Below are 20,848 nucleotides of genomic sequence, written 5' to 3'. Positions count from 1 at the left end.
ATTTTTAATTGTCATAAAGTGAATTAGATAATCAAAGTTTTAACCCTTCATTAGTCACATAAAACATTGGCATATTATTTTAATTATCAAAATGTATAATTTAACATCACAATTAAATGTTTGTTTTTAGCTATATGGACTATAATCAGTTTTGTTCGTCCATTTAATTAATGATTTATTGTTCTTATATCAGCATGTTTGATTTTAAAACCTTTATGAATAATAAGGTGGTTCTATGACAAAAATAAAGGTGCAGTATAAAGATAAGAAAAAGTAATTTATCCCAAACAGATAATTATACTTTTAAGCACAGTAATCCTTAAAAAGTCACCACTGTGGGGTCTGATAAAGATTTGGATTACCAAATACCAGTGGATTCTTGTCAAACTCTAAATTTTGCCATAATATTGAAAAACTCTCTTGACAGAATTATCAATTGTCAAAAGAATATTATTATTATTACCTTCCACTGAGTTCTTTATGTGTATAGGATCTAGAAAAGATTTTAAAGTACATATTTTTCTGGAAAATCTTTTTTGAGAGTTCATAAATCATGCATTTACTCATCCAAGATTTACTGAACCCCTATTATATGCTAGTTGTTGACAGATGCTGGGGTGTCAGGTAAGTAGGACACAGGCATTGCCGCCCAGTGAACTCACCATCTAGTGGGGGACATGGACAAAAGAAAAGTGACAGAGGTGACACTAAGGAGGGAAGGCCAGCTCTGCCTGTGAAAATGAAGGAATTCCTAAAGTCTCAAGAAGCAGCTTAAAGATGCCTTGAGTTGACATCTCTAAGGGCATATAGAAGTAACCAGGCAGCCCAGGCAAAGAAGGTCTGGGAAAAGAGGGCATTTGGGTACAAAGAAGAGCTTATTAAAACAGGGCATTGAGTTTTATACCTAGAAAAGGTTTTACAGACCATTGGGTCTGCGTTCTCTAATTCATAGATGATGAACTTGTCAGAGGGGGGCAAAGTGCTTTGCTACACTTCCTTTCTCCTCTTTCCTCTAAACAACACCTATTTATTCTTTTAGCCACAGCTGAAAGCTCCCTTCGCTACGGGGAACATTTATGAATGCCTCTAAGCTAAGTAGCTGCTCCTCTGCAGGCCCTGTAACACCTTGTCTCCCCCATCACAAGCGCACGTCTCCTTCACTGTACTTGTTTTTGGTATGTCAGCCTTTCTTTCACTCTGAAAGTTCGGTGAAGGCAGAAATATTGTTCAGCATTGCCACTCTAGGACTTAACCTATATTTGCTTAATTAATAAATTCAAATCACACACCAGTCTCATTATCTCAAACTTCATCCTCAAAATTCCTTAAGCACTCTTTTTCAGCTTATCACGGAAATAAAATGTCTGAAGAAGTTGGACTGAGTCACCACCAGGCATGGTTGTGCTTCCAAATATCCCACAGAGTAGCTGTTATCATAACGTAACTGAAATGTTGGGATTAATATGCATCATTTATTTGTGATTCTGTGTAAGGCAACCTTTATTAACTAAATGCTAAATTTAATATTGAAGTCAAAATTCTAACGGATAAAGAAACCTGGTTTTGTGGTAGATTATGCAGGTCCCTTTCTATCTCCAAGGCCTATAATTCCATTGCAAACTGAGTTTTAATTGCTATGAATCATTCTTTCAATAACCCATTTGGGTGGCAAAAAAAAAAACATAAAGAAAATAAATGCAGGATTCCTGGAGTTATGTAAACTGGAAACCTGTCTAGGATCATTGAGGGACTCATTCCTATACAAATTAAATAAGGTTCCTGAAAAATAAGTTTTAGACAATTAATAAAAAGTTTTGTTGGGAAGAGAAATAAGCAGTAGTTTTTTAACCTGCTGTAATAGAAATATAATGTCGTAAATAAATATTTAAATCAAGTTGAAGGCAAAGTCTTAACTGATTATGGTACTGGAACAATTTTATTTTAGCAAAATAGACAAGCTTATCTTTCTCCCTTGTCCCTGAAAGATGAATGTTCTCTGATGCTCTATGCTTAAGCCTTCTTGAAGAGGTCTCTTTATTTCTGTTGGAATGATTATTAAAAAGTATCTTTCCTCCAGTCTCTGAATTTTCCCTGGGTACCTCCCTGATACCTCAAATGCAGCAAATTCAGAACTGAATTATAATGCTTCATGCTTTTTTGTTAAACAAATTTCTCCTGTTGTTGATTAATTTCCCAAGCTGTTGTTTGTTAAACAACAGTTTCTCCTGTGACAGTTCTGCTTTTGTAAATGAAATAGTCATTCTCATGATTAACAAACTGAATTCATTCTAGAGCAGTCTCTTCTTTCCTCACCTTACCATTTTATCAAGTTTTGATTCTCTTCCTGAAATGTCTCTTGATCTGCCCCTTCCTCAAAGCCTCAGTCAGAAGTGATCTAAAAACTCTTGCCACCAGTACCATGGGCTGCAGTTCAGCCCTCTTACTGGGTTCCTTCCGGCCCCGAACAGAAGTGCCAAATTAATTCTCTGAAGATGAAGTTCTGATAATGTCACTCTTTCGTCTGGCGACCTTCACTTTCTTCTCCTTGCACGATGGACATAATAAAATCTCAACAGCATCTTTGGGGACTGTCTCAAACTGACCACAATCTGCTTTGCAGCAACATGTGCCAGTCTCTGCTCATCTGGCTTACCAGCCAAACTGGCATTTCCGCTGTTCCTGAACGCAATGTGACCCTTCCACCAAGCTCTCTAAGTTAGCCTGTTCTACGCTCTGGCCTATCAGAGTCCTACTTTCTTCAATATTGTTTCCTCTGGGATGTTTTTCTTAGATGCTCCACCTCCCATGATTATTGCTGTTCAATATCTGGTGCCTGCAACACTAAGGTGTTTTATAGAGATTACTTTAATTCTCATAGTAATACTGTAATATAGTTATGACTTTGCTAATTTCTCAGTTTATTTAGTCACTTAGGAAACATGCTGGGCACTAACAAGGCATTCACAAGCCTAGTGACTGGGAAGGGAAATCCTTTTCGGTCTGGTATCGTCCCTAAACTAAAACTGAGAGAGTTTGAATGAATTGGCCAAAATCAGTAAGTGGCAGAACTGAGCATTACCCTATTTCCTTGACCTATTCTCCACGTGATTCTGCTGCATTTTAAGATGTACATGTGTTGTAGGAAGTGGGGGTAGTTGAGTAGTTTGGATGGTGGCGGTGGGGGGTGGTTGTTAAAAAGTTTCCCAGATATTTCTGATATCTCATTCTCCTAGTTCACAACCACTATATTGAAATAGACATAGAAAGGCTTCCAATTCTCTTGTAATTGTTTTATATATTCAGCTCATATTACCCTGATTATAGTTCTTTGCTTCTTTAAAGAGTAAGGAAATTCACACTGTTTAATACCAATATTTTGCTAGGTACTTTATGTGCTTTATCTCTCCATTCTGGTAACAGTCACCCCAGAAGGGCACTTTTATCCTGATTTAACACATAGAGAGCCAGTGACCCAGCTGGCGAGGGGCAGAGATGGAATCTGAACCCCATGTGTGTGTGTTCCCAGCATCCTCTCCCCACTATAACATGTGGCCTGTCTGTATTAAAATGTAGACTCCTTAAAGAGAGAGACACTATTTTTTAATATTGTCCCCTATAGCACTTAACACATAATGCCCTACACAGAATAGCTTTCTACATGTATTTGTCTAAGTAATGAAGAACCAAAGCAAACCTGGAAACATTTCTTTGTTCAGGGAAATCAAATGAGCATCAATGTATAAAGCTCTTGAAGAATAAATAAGCCATTGGAAATTATAATGTCAAATACATTATTACATTTCACAGTTTTTCACAATTTGCACATTCCTATTGATCCATGAAATAATTTAATTACATAGATTATTGCATTATGATATAGCTTGGTATTGCCATTTTCCCAGCATGTTGTCGAATGGAGATAAATTCTTTCCCAGAAAGGAAATATATTACAGAAGAATCTAAAATAAAGATGAAAGAACTTCTATTCAACTCTTCCATCCCCAGGGTAGTATCGGCTAGTTCCCTCCAGCATCTTTTAATGATGTTTTTCAGTCCTGTATTCCAAGTGAAGAAACTTGGAATCATTTCTCAATCAGAATAACTTCTCAAGGAACAATATGGAGAAATTGAGATATTTTAATGGAAAAATGTTCTGGCTAATTTTCTTTTTCTTTTTCTTTTCTTTTTTTTGAGAGTGAGAGCATATCTTAGACAGTTGTCCTCACTGGAACTCTGAAGAAAATCAGACCCTTAAAAATGCCTTTCTAATAAATTTTATATTCACCTTTTTATAAATATAAACAACACAATTATTTTTTCTATTCATTCTAAGTAATTATGTGTACTGAAATTTGGTCTTTTTACAACACATACAGTTGTTATATCTCTTTACAATAAAATACCCTGTTTTTTATAGTTTTTAATATTTTAAAGTATTTTCATATTTAATTTTTATCCTCATTTAAGACTAATAGGGCTACTTGTCAGACTTTTCAGTTTCAATTCACAGACACATGATCAGGTTACTTCAGCTAATGGGCATGGTAAGGATCAATAAGGAAATGAAAAAGAAACCATTTCAACAATCTTGTAGGCAAAAGTCAGAGACCTTAGTTTCAAAATTTACATAGTTTATTTAATGCACTTATGACAGTATGTTTAAAGCAGGTATTTTTTCTTCTTGAGAGTTTTGATGGAGGTCAGGTAGACATCTATTTACACTTTCTCAGTGTATCTGCCTCTAACTGTATTCTTTTTTACAATACTTTGAACTTCATGCTTCCTGCTGATTCATGACTTCTATGGATTTGTGGGGTTTGCTTATTGCCTTCTCTCTGTGTTTCTTTTGAATTCAGTGTGTCCTATTACCTGTGTGTTCTCTGTGTCCATGAATATTGGATCAGCCTTTTTGTGCTGATTTCATGTCAGGCATGAATTCCTAACACAGAGATCCTAGGATAAAGAATTTGTTTCCAGCTTCTGTGCAGAAGGGAGTTGTAGGTGTATGAAGCACTCAGAGTATTGCACTTTTTCTCCCCCATTAGAGCCTGGTATTATTTTGATATGACAAATATAGAAATAAAATCTCAGAAAAGTTACATGTTTATTTATATCCATGCAGTTACTGGAGGCAGGCTCAGAGTCAGAGCCCAGTTTTCCTGAATAGTACATCCAATGGATGTACTACTACTTGGTTTAACTTGATATTATATAAGCACCTTCTAATATGTTACTTATCTTTATGAGCTTCATTTTTTTATTTGTAAGAAGAGCCTCCTAAAATTATTGTGAGATTAAATGAGGTAGTATCTATAAAGCTTTAACACAATGCTATGGACTAATGATTCATAGCTACTATTGTTGGGCTCTGGAGTATCTAAAGTATTTGAGCATTTACATGTTGTAATTTACATTATTTTTGCCAATATAGTCCACCACTCTCTTCTTTTTGTTTTCTCATTTTTCCTTTAAGAAATATTCTCCTGTTTCTAAAAATTATTTCAGAGTATTCAGCAGTGCTGACAATAAGATGAAGTTGAGGAGGATGATGACAACTAAGATTTATTGAAAAGTAATCTGAAAAACACTTTACTTAGGTCAGTGAATTTTTGTAACACTTCTTTACAGTAAATCCTTTCATTATCCAGATTTACAGATGAAGAAACTGAGGCTCAGAATGGTTAAGTCACATGGCATGGCAAAATTCAGGTCTGCCTGACTTCAGATCCATAAGTTGTAACCAGTACACTTGTTAAGGTATTTATTATTTTCATTTACCTTTTTTTTGAATAACAGAATCTATTCTTAAGTAGTCAAAAGGCCATAATCTCCCAATCACTGGATATCAATCACTACAGCTACAGTGATTATTCCAAGAGGTATCTATCTGACCTGTGCCTGGCCCAGTAATCATTCTATTTTTCATTATTATTATTATTTTAACACAGACCTGGAAGGCAAACTCTTTATGCTAATAATATGCTAAAACCCTGGATACTAATATTGAACCCAAAAGCTGTACATGGCTATGTTTTCAGTACTGGGAATAAGCAAGTCTGAGAATAAACTGACAGCTGAGGAAGTGGAGCAGATTGAGTTTTAATGGGTTCCCATAATTGGTTTCTGCTGCTCTTAAGGTAACCGTGTCCTCTCTTTTAACTACTTTGGGTAGGACTAAATTTAGTTAGACTTAGCATTCACCATTTTTTAAATGTTAGTTCAACTTGCTCACAAAGCATTTTGACTAATAAAAGACTACGACTGCTAAAATAAAGGGAAGCTGAATATAAGACTATACAATTTAAACAATGAGGAAAATAATTATAATATAAAAGAAACAAGCAAAAAGATGTTGCAATTAGCAATATAGAAAAATTTAGTGAAAAAATTTAAAAACTGTACTGTAGGAAATACTTATTAAATAATGGGTAATTTTAGAAATGGAAATTTTATGATTTTTTAAATGGATGTGATTAATTCCATAACAAGGCTTTGAGTTAATTCCGTGGTAATTATGCTGATGTCATACTTCAAATCTTATTAATTCACTCATTAATTCCTTTATATTTATTTATATTTTCTTACTTATTCATTTATCAGCTATTATTTATATGTCAGGATATATTTTGGCTTCTCTGCTAACAGGAATATGAAAACCAGTAGGACATAGTCACTGATCTCTTGAAGCCCACAGTCTAGTGATGGAAACATAATTATAGGACAGCCTGCTAGTCATGTAGAAGATAGTACTATGGGAGCAATAAGGACCAAGTGATTCTATTGGAAATTAAAACATGTCAAGGAAAATCTTTGTGAGCATAACATGAAAAATAAAAATCATAAATGCAAAGAGGATAATAAATTTGATTCTATAAAAATAACAAATAGTATACACACTCATATATACATAGGGATATTTACATGAACATCAAATATGTACCAAAATGTTCTTAATAGCTGGTTTTAAGGAGTGGTTAGTAATATAAGCAGAATGGAAAATCTTAGTTTCTACTTAAACACAGCTGCCTATTTTTGTCCATTTTTTTTAAATGAGCATGATTTAATCACATATTGAGATACCATAAAAAGAAATATATTTTAAATAAAAATTATTCAGAAGAGAGGGAAAATGTGATTTTCCTATGAAGACAGTATTAGCAAAAGACAAAATCATTAAATGAAAAGTGAATTTGCTCTTGCAAAGTGAAGATGAAATTGGTTTAAACATAAGTGAAGAGATTGTGTTGGAGCTGAGAGAGTGGCTGTTGGGAGGGAGAAAAAAACAACCCAGGAAACACAAGAGAGATAGGAGAAAACAATCACCTTTGAAATGCCAGAATGCTATTGATAGTTTAAGCCTTCATCACTTGCAAATCTCTTGTGGTTTGGTTATATGTATTTTTTCCTAGGATCTTTCCACTTAAGATTGCTTTACTATTCAAGCAGAAATCAGCATAATCATCTTTATCAAATCCCACATAGAAATCCTTCTATCTAAATTTTCTACACCACGAAACAGTATCTTTGGAATTATGTAAAGAACCTGTTTATGAGTTCGTCTGATCATTCCCTTCTTTCTTCTATACCACAGTCCTTATAATTCGGCATTATCTATTTCTGAATGACTTAAACATTGGAGCTCTGACCAGACAATAGATCTCATTTTCTGGAAATGTTTGTGATGTGCAGCTGAAATATACTGGCCTCTAATTACAACACAACTCCTGACTTTGTTATACCTTTCTTCATAGTATTTGTATCTTTTAATGGATTTTTGATGTTCCTTGAATATTTTTGAGTGGATATTTCATTTTCATCTGCTTGTGTCAGTATTTCTTGATTTAACTAGTGAAATGCTTTTTACTAATTGAATGGGCACTATATTATGTAAAGCATGGTATATTTCTCAAAAAAAAATATCAATGCTAACTTATTAATTTCAATGTGCACAACAACATCAGATAAAAATGTTCAACTTTAAAGCAAGGTTTTCAACCCTTAGCATTTTTTCCTCGTAATACCTTGCTTTGGGGATGAGGTGGTTGTGAGAAGGGAGCTGTCCTCTGCATTCTGACACATGCTTTAAAATTCATGGGTATTTCTCATATCTTCAAAAGCATTTTGAGGGCTCTATAAGGGAAAAGGTAGGGATGGGAGGCAGTCTCAATAGGTTCTGCATTAGCTCATTAAATACTAAAATACCATTTCTATTTTACATAATTTAACATGGCAAACTATAAAAAAGGTGAAGCCAGCAACCCCTAGGCATGCGTTTTAAAACATCCTCATTTAGATGCTAATTTTGATTCTAAGTGTATGACTTGTTCAAAAAAAAAAAGCCATTAACAACGTCCAGATTACTTAAAGGGGATTATTAGGCAACTATGTGAGAGTTTTCTGATATTAAGTGGCTCCTTTTGTAACTGAATGTAACTACTGTAAATAAAAGGGATAAAAGTATTTGTTTTAAAATAAAAGAGAAAAGTCATACAATAGATTTGAAAAAAGATAAAATTACATATTAATCACATACATACATCATACAGCTAAAAACTGAGGTTACCTTTCCTTAGTGCTAAAGGAACCTGGGTAACGGTAAAATCTATAACCTTTAGAAATACAAGGCACATGTTGGCTGTATGTAACGGTGAAGTGAGCTTAAAAATATCTGATTAATAACAATTTCATATCTTCCCTTTTGTGTTAATAAAACCCATCACGACAGAAAAAGTGAAACAAGATAAATACAGACAAGAGAAAGAGTGTGTTACCTACAGCTGAGACTGAACTCAAGACTGGCAAAAATGATGCTGATAATGACATGACAATGAAACCTGTCAGGCAAAAGAGGTCTATGTAACTGTATGATACATACTGCATGCATAAGTGAGTGGAAGAGGATGGGAGATGGTTCTGTAAGTGCTTCGCAGCCAAGGGATGCTGAGCTGGGCTTGAATATGTTTTGCTGCCAATCTTACACAAATTTCTCAGTGAAAGGAGGTTTGGCTGGCAGAGCTGAAACATGCAAACCTGCAGAAACAGTTGCATTTCACCTTTGAACTCATTAGATGATTAGTATTTTCCATTTCATAAATTGTCTTTCCCTGCTTTCAGTCTCTTACAGCTCGAAGTTCTGCAAGGGGTTGCCAAATTAATTTTCATAAAATGACTTTGTTTTGTGTTGTTACTAATTGTTTAATAGTTTTGTGTGTGGGCTTTTTTTTCTTCTTGTAAGAATGTAAGAAGTAAAGGGACAGGGGTTGTTTCTTAGCCATTTTCTCCTGTGCCTTGTAAAGGAATGTGCCTGCTGAGGCTTAATAAATTCTTGCCGTCTGTCTGTCTGTCTGGGTAGACAGGCAATTTTAAATTTTTCCTTATTACTTACTGAATTTTAAAATAATATTCACTCTGACATCCAAGGTCCCTTTTTCCCCCAACATTCTCCTCTATTACTTCAGACTACATGCTATTCTCCAGTCAAAATAGAGAACTCACTGTTTCCTAAACCCAACCCCCCTTTCCCTGTTCATCTGTGCGCCTTGGCCCATGCTGCAAACTTCGTCTGGAATGTTCTTTCTCCTCCTCTGTGCACTTGCCTCTCAAAATTCTACCAGCTTTCAAGTTCCATCATTAACATAAGCTTCTCCATTAAACCTCTCTCTTGATTGTCATCTCTTTTTTCAATTTTGATGATGCCTGTAATAGTCTGTCTTTTATTAAAATCTCTCCTTCAATTAATTTCAGGTTGCTTCTTTATCTCTTCTTTTTATCCTTTCTTTCTTCTTATTTATTTATTTATATCTTTGTTGTTTGACCAAAAGCTCCTTAAGGGTAAAAAGAGGAATATTATTTATCTTGATATCCCTTTCACCCCATTAGTGGGTTTTAATGCTAATTCAGTGATTTTATTATTTTTATTAAATATGTCATTGCTAGAAACGATTAATTAGAATGGGTAGAAAATATCAGGATATATCACACATGTTAAGGTTAAATATTTCATAAAATATTAAGTCACATAAATTATTTGTAAGTATATACTGTCATAATATAAAACGTTTCTTACAATCAAAATTTCCAAAATTATTGCCCTATAGCATTTAGCTTAGTTATTTGTACATAAAGAAGCAATAAATAAATATTTTTAGAGAAAGTTTGGAATTCAATGAATTTTGTTATCTGTTTTAAAACACCCCTATGCACCATCAGGTATACATGTTTCTACAGGCAGACTTTCATGTCAAAATAACATTGAACCTGCTTCGGTTCAGAAATGATGGAAGCTTTAACATAACAATGAAGTTTGAGAACAGGAGACGAAAATTTCTGCTAAAGTGGAAAGTATTACTACTTTTTAGAGGCACTGTAATGCTTAGCATTTGAGATTTTTCTTCTTTATTTCAATAGTGTGGTCCATTTCTATTCATTCCTAATGCTTTTTGTTTCTTAATTCTAGACTCATGGAAAGGCTCTAAATAAATGTAGATTTCAATTAGAAAATGCTAGACTGTTATTTATAATTAACCATCCTAATAGTATGAGATTGTTTACTAGCCAAATGAAATAGAAATGGTAGCTTTTACAATAAATTTAGGATTGGAGCTTGTTGCAGTATGTTTGACTTTCTGTTATACCAACACAGCTGGAGGCAGATGGTGCAAGTGGTTCCCAGCAGCCTGCCCATGAATAATGGTAGGCAAGGGGAGCCCAGCCCTGTGGGAGGGCGCTGGCTCTGCCACTTTTAGGAGAGACTTGGAAATACCTCTTTGTGTTTAGAGTATTGTTACCTCTGAACAGGCTGGAAACCTCCTGCTAAAAAGCAGGAAATAGTCAGGGAGCAATGCAGTTTGAAATTAAAGTGATTACTTCACATACAAACACCCACACCCCTTAGCCATCTACAAATGGCTGTGGAGTTGCCTTCCCTCTGGTCAGGCTCGCTGGAAGCCCTAAGACTCTTTTACCTCAGTGGGATCTTCTATCCTTACTATTTGTGTTGACCCACCTCCAGCAGTGCATAATGATGTTAAGAAGACAAGGATGGTAACATTAAGGCTTAATGTTAAGAAAATTATCCGAGTTGATAAGAAGTTTAAAAACTTTACTTCCAAGTTGGCAACACTGCACAGACATTCATGTTGTAATGTCCACTGTGGTTGCCCACACCTCTGTTTTATACACTTTTTTGTCTCATGCCCCCATTTATCACAGTATTTTCTCACCTCCTCTCAACATTTCTTGCTCATTGGTACCACGGAATTGCCAGGATTCTGGTCTGAGTAACACTTTGGCCATCTACAACTGGCTATCACTGCCATGTTGTTGTCATAGACAATAACACCCTTCTTTTTGCATGTGTCCTGTGAAACTTGTGAGGGGAGGAGAAAAATTTCCTGGACCCCTTGTAGGGTCCCTGGCTTGTCCTGAAAATTAAACTGACAAAGACAGATTGACAATAAAAAAACATTCAAATTTATTTAATATAAATTTTACATGACATTGGAGCCTTTATAATGCAATAAATCCTCAAAGAAATGATTAAGCCTCTGCATTTTTGTACTAGGTTTGATAAAGAGTAGAAAGTATGGAAAAATGTGGTAAGACACAAGGGTATAAGCTAAGGGTAGTAAACTGGGGGAAACTTACCAAGGCCTATGTGTTTGGATTCCTCTCTGTCTTAGAGATAAGGATGCTTCTTTTCTCCAGGTGTAGGGTAGCCACTTCTCACATGAGGGTCGTTAACCTGCTTCAGGGGAGGAAGGGAAGGTCAGAGAGTCCTTCCAGCACATGCCATTTCTCAATTCCTTCAGCTTAAAATATCTAATATGCCAAGGCACCATATTTCGGGGAATTGTGTTCTGAACGCTATCACTAACTTGACAAGAAGATGGGACTGTACTGGCCTTTAAAAAATTTTAAAAAGGTTTAAATTATTTGGCTTGAAGGTTATTGTTTATATTAATTAAAATATTTAATTCAGTAAGTTATTTTTCAGAAGATAATATTCTATCTTCCAGTCACAAGAGAATAAAAATAATTTTGTTAAAATGTTAGCATGATTTTCCCTTAGTCCTATTCTGAAGCACTTGTTTGGGATGATTGCAGAGTTCCTTTGACATCAAAGGCATCCCTAAATGTCAGCATGAGGCCTAGTGCGAATTTTTAAGGTAGAGCCTTTCTGTCCAATATAGCTGTCTCTAATCACATGTAGCAATTTATTCCTAATTTAAATGAATGGAAATGAAATAAATTTGCTTACTTAACTGAGCTTTGTTAAGTGTTCAATAGCCACATGTTCTTAGTATTTATGCTATTGGACAGTGCAGATACAGAACATTTCAAAGAACTGCAAAGTTTATGGCACTGTTCTACACTCTTCTATCCTTAGTCCCTTACTACAGTATTCCAGAATAGTAAAAAGAATTCCAATAGCCATTTTGAAGAGTTGTATACTAGATGAAGCTTTTTAATATCCACTTAATACTTGCTTATTTTTTCTTTTTCCCTCCCTCTTTTAAAGGAATTAGAAATATTTAAGAGTATTTTGTTGAGATTATGAGTGGGTAGGGTAGAAATTGATGTATTTTCTAGTAAATATTATTTACTATAAGGCATGCAATGTGCTAAATATTGCAGATAGTATAGCTATGAAGACAGACAGGATTCCCACTCTCACAGTGATAACATTGTAGTGAGAGACAAAAGTAAAAACTAAATACACATATCTCTAATTGACAGAATCCCAAATTCCCTTCCTTCTTTGATGGAAAATGAAAGGGAAAAAGCTGGACCTGGGAGTATTGAAGATGAACCAAATTATCTAAATTGGGCCACTAACCTTTTGGTAATTCATTTAGTTTCCGGAGTATCTAGTGTATTTAAATTAAACTGAAGACAATCCTTATAACCTAAATACATTGCAGTCTATGATCAGGGGAAGGACAGAATAAGAAAGAATAGACGAAGCTAAGGAAGAGTGGAAGGAGAGAGTAAGGTCCATGCCCGTTTTGCAGATCACCCTTGGAATGGACCTCAGAAAAGACTTTCAGAACTTTGACTCATCTCAGAAGTATGTGAGCCATGCATTCATTCATTTGCTTGTTCAATTAACTATTTAGTATTTTCTGTTTTTTGGTAATGGGCTAAAAATCCTCGAAGTTAAAGAGCTTCAGAATCTATTTAATTTCAGCTTGTTGTCACCATAGAGCTAGAATGCAGTGAAATTAGATCCAAAATTTGAATATTCTTGCCACATAGTTAAATAAAAGTGATGGAATATCCCTGTTCTGTTACATTTTTATGATGCCCACTTAACAGTTAAAAACTTGAAAGAGGGCTTGTATGCCCCCAAATGAATTTAGTTATATCCTGCCTTTGCCTGGTTTTGAAAAGTTTGGTTTAACACAGGTATTTGCTTGATCCATAGGGTCCAGAGCAGGATACATGTGGGAGAACATGTTGAGTGGCTCCAGGACTTTGTCCAAATGGACATTTAGGTCACTATATTTGTTTCTAGTAACCCAGAAGTAAATTGCCCATTTGTGGTCAAATACGGTCTGTTGTCAATGATACCTCTTCCTAGACAGCTCTTCCAACAACTTCTAAAAATCTCAAGTGTGGCTGTTTTTATTCTTCTTGATAAAAAGTACCTCTGCCCAATTATCACATGCTTTGCTGATTTTCAGTGCTTCTAATCTTATTATATTATAGGGACCCCTTTACCAAATTAATATATTGCATTAACTTTTGTGACTGGTACACAAGGCACACTTGTTGACTTCAATTATCCTGGGATCACACTTAGAGTAACAAGGCTCTGAAGCCTCCTTTCAACATTTTGTTGTTTACTTGTGTGGCTACTCCAATACTCAACCTACAAGTCCTGTGAAGGCAGGGATTGAATTTGTCTGGTCCTTACCACCAAACACGTGACTAGATGACTGGCATGTAACTTGGTCCCCCCACCCACCATCACTTTTGTTGTAGAAATGAGCATGGATTAGTTAATCAGTATGTAATCATAACCTTTTGTTTTACTCATAGCTCTTCAGAATTTTAGAAGGAGTACTTGAAATGACACTCGTGTATTTTCCATGTTGTATAGACTGTATTCCTTCTTCACTGGTGTGTTTGGAAAGAATTTACTCTGTATTTATTTCCTCTTCTCTCAGAAGAGAGGGATAGAGCTATTAAAATAATTGTACCTAATTGTACATTGTAAAATACTTAAAATTGTGCCTGGCATATTGTGAGTATTTAATTAATTTTAGTTGTTATTCTTTTATTTCTCCAAGATTGTGAGCCTGTACTAAAATGTAATAAATGCTAAACATTTGAATGAATAAATGAATGACTACATGCTAAACACTTTCTTCTAGATAGAACTGAGTTCTGTGAGATTTTTTCCTACTGCTGCTGGAGTAGAAGTATGTGGAGAAATGATATATCTATCTAGCATTCAGGGCCTTTTACTGTTATGGAAGAGAGAAGTGAGAACCACACATGAATAACCTCTTGCTTCCTAAAATGGATAATTTTACTGATATTCATTAATTGATTCCATGCTGCCAGGTTGATTTATTATTAGATTCCATAAAAGTACTATTTTTACATTTATTGAATGACAAATGTGGGAATTTGCCTGCAAGTGATACAGGGGGATGAATGCAGACATTAATTTTATTAAAAATAATTAAATAACAATTTAAATAATTAAAATAATACTAATAACATCAATAATAATATCAATTAGCATTTATTGAGTACTATATTCCTTCATATACTTATATATATACCGCCTCATTTAATCTCACAAGACCCTAGGAGATAGACATCAATATTATCCAGTTATGATATAACTGATGGGGAAAGTTAAGTACCATAGTCAATGTTACAGAGTAACATGGGTCTCTGGACCCTGGTAATCTGATTCAAGAACAGGCAATATAATGCGATAGTGTCACAGTTGGGAAGAGAGATTTATCAATTATCAGAGTTATGGTAAATAAAGAAACATAAAACTTCTGATTTGTAGTATATGTTGATTTCCATGGTGGAAATGCTCCCACCATGGTTGACTTCAGGTGCTAATGCGATATAATCCAGCTCCAAGAACCTTGGATGTTAACGATCCACTCAAGCACTGGTGGAGATAACCAAGCCCATCAGAGTGGCCCAGCACCTTACACACAGTGCTCGTCAGTGACGGTGATGAGTCAGCAGGTTAGCATGATGCAAGCAGGGATGACTTTTCGCTGCAGTACGAATGAGAGAAAACAGATAAAAGAATAGTCATATTTTCTATTTCTGTGAATTCATAAGAACTCTTTCATGGAAATGTGTCTGAGCTTTGTCAGAGGTGAATTAGACTGTGGAAGTTAAAAATAGAAACTCACAGCTTCTTTAGCTACCTTAAACCATTTCTAGAATAATGTATGATGTATTTATATGTGAGCATATAGATATATAGACACGTATTGTATACATATATGTATACAGTTCATTAATATGTGGATATCTGCCAAAGTACCATCTGATATATTGAAACTCTTTCTATGCTCACTATCTAGAACCATGCGTGTTACAAAGTGAATGGAAATTAGTGATGTATGGGTGCTCATCAGACAATGAAGGATACAGTTGGGCTGTAGCAGCTGTTATCTTCTGACAGAGACCAAATCATTTGGAATGCCACAGAATGAGAAGCTTTCTATTACCTGGTTGCACTTACCCCAAGGGAACAGAGGCCTTTTATACCTGCCTTCATCTGTGACTCTAAGAATTAATTTGTTTTTTTACTCAGCAATGTCTATAATGTCTATTTTTCTCATTCACAACAAGGAAAATCTATGACTAGACTGACTTTATTGCTCTTGCAGTGAAGGAGAGGCAAGGGTCTGTATGTACGGATGGCACAATGGGTGGTATTAGCTCCTTTTTAACACTTTTCCTGTAGTCTTCTGTTTAACCTGAACTAAGTCCTCGATATATATAAATGGCCTATGCAAGAGGAATTAGCATTTTCTTCTGGGTGTCTGAGACTGTTGTCAGACTTCAGGGATGGCAAGGGAAAGGTCAAAGTAAAAGGGAAGGCACAATTGTGTTAATTTATTTGGATCCCACAATGTCACAGTTATGATACTCTTTGTTCCTTGGAAGGTAGAACTGGTTTTAAGCCTTTTATACTCAAGTTCTTCTTGATGAAACAGAAACATAAAAGAAATTGCTTCTTTGTATGACATAGAAGAATTTATAAAAGATGATGTGGTTTCTTAAGAGGTTCTACCTGCCCCGCTTTTACAATACCTGTGTCTCCACCTCCACATCTTCACCCATGGTAGAGTTCCTGAGAAACTGATGCTCCACCTGCAAGGTGATCTAAAAGAATATTTCATGGGTTTACCTGGGTCTGTTATCTTTGGATTACTTTATTTATTCACACACACACACACACACACATATACAATATGTGTATAATCACATATACAGTTAGGTGATATAGTTGAATTATGGTCTTGGTTTAGTTCTTAGAGTTAATGAACTCCCTGAAAAATCAGTCCCTAACTTTATTGTCTTTTCAAGAGTGTCAGCAAAGCTGGCTTCTAAATTTATTCCATTTACTTTATTACAGAAGCTGGGGAGCCTGTCACTCCTGCTGGTCAGTCAGAAGGATGCTTATATTTGGTCAAACTACCGTAATATTTACATATTTATTTATTTTTCTCACAACAGTCACCAAAATGGAGGAAAGAACAGGAAATCTGTGGTCTTTAGAAAGTAGTACTTTATTGTCTACAACCAAATAGTTGTTTTTTAAGTAGCCCTAAAATTCAGCTCAACTCAATTACTTTTTTCTAAGTACCTACAGGGTAATGTAGCACTGTACTTAGGACCTATCAATACCCAATGTATGGGTGATGTGACAAATTATTGTTGCCCTGTTTTAAGCCTTCTTAGTACTTCAAGTGTAAACAAGCACTCAGAAATTAATCCTTCTCTTACAAAGTGTTATATTTTTTTCTAGCTACATAATAGAGCACTTTAATCTTCTCTTCATCTGGTTTATAGGTGGCTCCTTTAGTGAAAATTTTGTTAGCTGCTAATTATCAACTTTTCAAAAAAGTATTCAAGGATATTCAGGTTTTCTGTATTCTTTTTCATTTTGTTTAATAACTTGAGTAGCAACATTCACAAATTTTTAAATATTAATAAATGACCTTATATAATTTACATGTTAAAAACAAGGGCTCTAGTATACTTTTACAATATAAACTAAAAAAGTTGGTGAAAATTTTATTTACTTGAATTCATTTGTGAATTTCAGAGAGGGCTTTTAAATTTTTTTTCCTCATTCTTTTTTTGGACGTCAATTCCAGAACTTAATATTTTGTGTAAAGACCTTAACATTTTCTATTTTTCTATGTAAATAATAAATTAAAGAGCATCATAAACAGGTGTATCACTAGTGTAGAAATGTCATTGTAGAAAATCAATTTTAATATAATCACTTAAAGAATTGTTTCAAATCCATTAAAGTTATTTCTAGTCATAACAATAATGGAAGGTAGGAAGGCAAAATATGTTCAAATGAGTTGATTTTTAGGCAAACCTAAAAGATTGCACACTTTTGACATCCATCCTGTTTGACCCAAATAATACAAAAGTGGTAAAGGGGCCCAAGATGGTCTTACAAGTCTTTCTGGTTCAGTATGGGGTCTGAAAATAACAGGCCAGATTCATGTACTATATGATTCTCTCCACAATTGTATGATTAAGGACATACATGTGATCCTCAACAAAAAATAGAGTTATGGAAAATTCAGATTTTTTTAGTTTAAGAGCACTGTGAGTTTATTTTGTTGTTTTGTGTTGCATTAGTAATGTGTGTTGGCTTTTAAATTTAGTTTGAAGTTTAGCTGAGTAAAAAAAGTTGCCAATTTAATAAAACGCCCCATTTGGAGTCATGAGATACACACACACACACACACACATGTTTGTAATTTTTGGATATACATTGCTATTTGGGATTACTCAAGAGAAAACTTTGTCTATAGAAAATAACATATTTTAAATTTTTGAGGTATCTCCAGATTGCACCAACCTGCATTCCTACCAATAGTGTACTAGAGCTCCCTTTTCTCCACATCCTCACCAGCACATTCTGACAGGTGTAAGATGATATCTCATTGTGCTTTTAATTTACATTTCTCTGATGATTAGTGACATGGAGCATCTTTTCATATGTCTATTGGCCATCTGTATGTCCTCTTTGGAGAAGTGTGTATTCAGGTCCTTTTCCCACTTTTTAATGGGGTGTTGTTTTTTTATGTTGGGTTTTATAAGTTCTTCATAAATATTGGATATTAACCCATTATCAGATGTAATGACAAATATGTTTTCCCATTCTGTGGACTGTCTTTTTATTTTGTTGATGTTTTCCTTTGCTGTGCAAAATTTTTTAGTTTGATGTAGTCCCATTTGTTTATTCTTTTGTTTCCCTTGCCTGGGAAGATATATCTGATAAAATATTGCTATGAGCCATGTCTGAGATTTTGCTATGCTTTCTTCTAGGATTTTTATGCTTTTGGGTCTAATCTTTAAGTCTTTATTCATTTTAAGTTCATTCTTGTGTATAGTGTAAGAAGGTGGTCTACTTTCATTGTTCTGCATGTATCTGTCCAATTTACCCAACACCACTTATTGAATAAACTATCTTTTGCCCATTGTATGTGCTTGCTTCCTCTGTCAAATATTAATTGACTATAAAGGTGTGGGTTTATTTCTGGGCTCTCTCTTCTGATCCATTGATCTATCTGTATATTTTTATGCCAGTACCAGGCTGTTTGATTACTATGTCCCTATAGTATAGTTTGAGATTATGTAGCATGATTCCTCCAACTTTGTTCTTTCTCAAGGTTGCTGTTGCTAGGTGAGGCCTTTTGTAGTCCCATATTCATTTTTGAAAAATTTGTTCTAGTTCTGTGAAATATGTCCTTAGAATCTTGATTGGAATTGCATTGAATCTATATGTTGCTTCTGGTAGTATGGATATTTTAATGGTGTTAATTCTTCCTATCCATGAATACAGTATGTGCTTCCATTTATTTTATCTTCTTCAGTTTCTTTCTTCAGCGTCTTATAATTTCCCGAGTATAGGTCTTTTACATTCTTGGCTAGGTTTATTTCTAGGCATTGTATTTATTTATTTATTTATTTATTTATTTTGAGGCAATGTTGAATAGGGTTGCTTTCTTTCTTGTTTTTAAACAAGAAAGTCTCTTTTTACCTGCCTCTTGTCTCTATTTACCTGCCACCACTTTCCCCTGCCCCACCCACTCCCACCTCCCACCTCCCACCTCCCACCCTCAATCCTATCCCCTTTTGGCTTTGTCTATGGGCCTTTTATGCATGTTCCTTGACATCCGTTCCCCTTCTTTCCCCCATTATGACCCTCCCACCTCCCTTCTGGTTACTGTCAGTTTGTTCTTTATTTTAGTTTGTTCTGGTTATATTTTGCTTGCTTGTTTGTTGTGTTGATTAGGTTCCACTTATAGGTGAGATCATACGGTATTGTCTTTCACAGCCTGGCTTATTTTGCCTGGCGTAATGCTCTCCAGTTCCATCCATGTTGTTGTGAAGTGTAGGACTTCCTTATTTCTTTCTGCTGTGAAGTATTCCATTGTGTAAATGTACTACAGTTTAAGCCACTCATCTACTGATGGACACTTAGGCTGTTTCCAACACTTGGCTATTGTAAATAACGCTGCTATAAACATAGGGGTGCATAAGTTCTTTTGAATTGGTGTATTCTCAGCAGCAAAATTGCTGGGTTAAAGGTAGTTCAAGTTTTAGTTTTCTGAGGAAATTCCATATTGTTTTACATAGTCGCTGCACCATTCTACATTCCCATCAACAGTGAACTAGCATTCACTTTTCCTCCCATCTTCGCCAGCATTTGTTGTTTGTTGATTTGTTTATCATGGCAATTCTGGCCAGAGTGAGGTAAGATCTCATTGTGGTCTTAATTTGCATCTCTCTGATAGCTGGTGATGTTGCACACCTTTTCATATGTTTGTGGGCCATCTGTATGTCCTCCTTGGAGAATTGTCTATTCTAGTCCATCACCCATTTTTTTAACTAAATTGTCTTTCTGGTATTAAGTTGTGTGAGTTCTTTATATATTTTGGAGATCAAACCCTTGTCTAATGTATCATTGGCAAGTATGTTCCCCATACGATCAGTTACCTTTTAATTTTGATGATGGTTTCTTTAGCCATGCAGAAGCTTTTTATACAAGTGCTCCTATGTTGGGTACATATATGTTTACAGGGTTTTATCCTTTTGATGGACTACTTCCTTAAGTATGATGTAGTGACCTTCTTTGTCTGTTTTTGTGGCCTTTGAGTTTTCTTTTTTGTTTTCTGTTTGTCTTTTTAATTGAATTTATTGGGGTGAAATTGTTTTGCAAAACCCTACAGGTTCAAGTGTACAATTCAATAAAATATCATCTGCATACTGTATCCTGTGCCCATTGCCTCAAACAAAAGTCTCTTTCTGTAAAAGATAGAGTCTTATACTCAAGGAACTTAAAATTTAGTTGAGAAGACAAAATTTATGAAACAACCCTTACCAGAGTGCCTCAGTTTGTTGAGCATCGTCCCACAAAGTGAAAGGTCACCAATTTGATTCCCTGTCAGGGCACATGCCTGAGCTGCAGGCCCCATACCTGATCAGAGTGTATGAGAGAGAGGCAACCACTCCATGTTTCTCTCCCACATCAATGTTTCTCTCCCTCTCTTTCTCCCTTCCTTGCCCTCTCTCTAAAAATAAAATCTTAAAAAGAACTTAT

The sequence above is a fragment of the Pteronotus mesoamericanus genome, unplaced genomic scaffold, assembly GCF_021234165.1.
Source record: "Pteronotus mesoamericanus isolate MK-2021 breed Mesoamerican mustached bat unplaced genomic scaffold, CSHL_Meso_final scaffold_174, whole genome shotgun sequence".
Lineage (NCBI taxonomy): Eukaryota > Metazoa > Chordata > Mammalia > Chiroptera > Mormoopidae > Pteronotus > Pteronotus mesoamericanus.
This window is presented reverse-complemented; position numbering follows the sequence as displayed.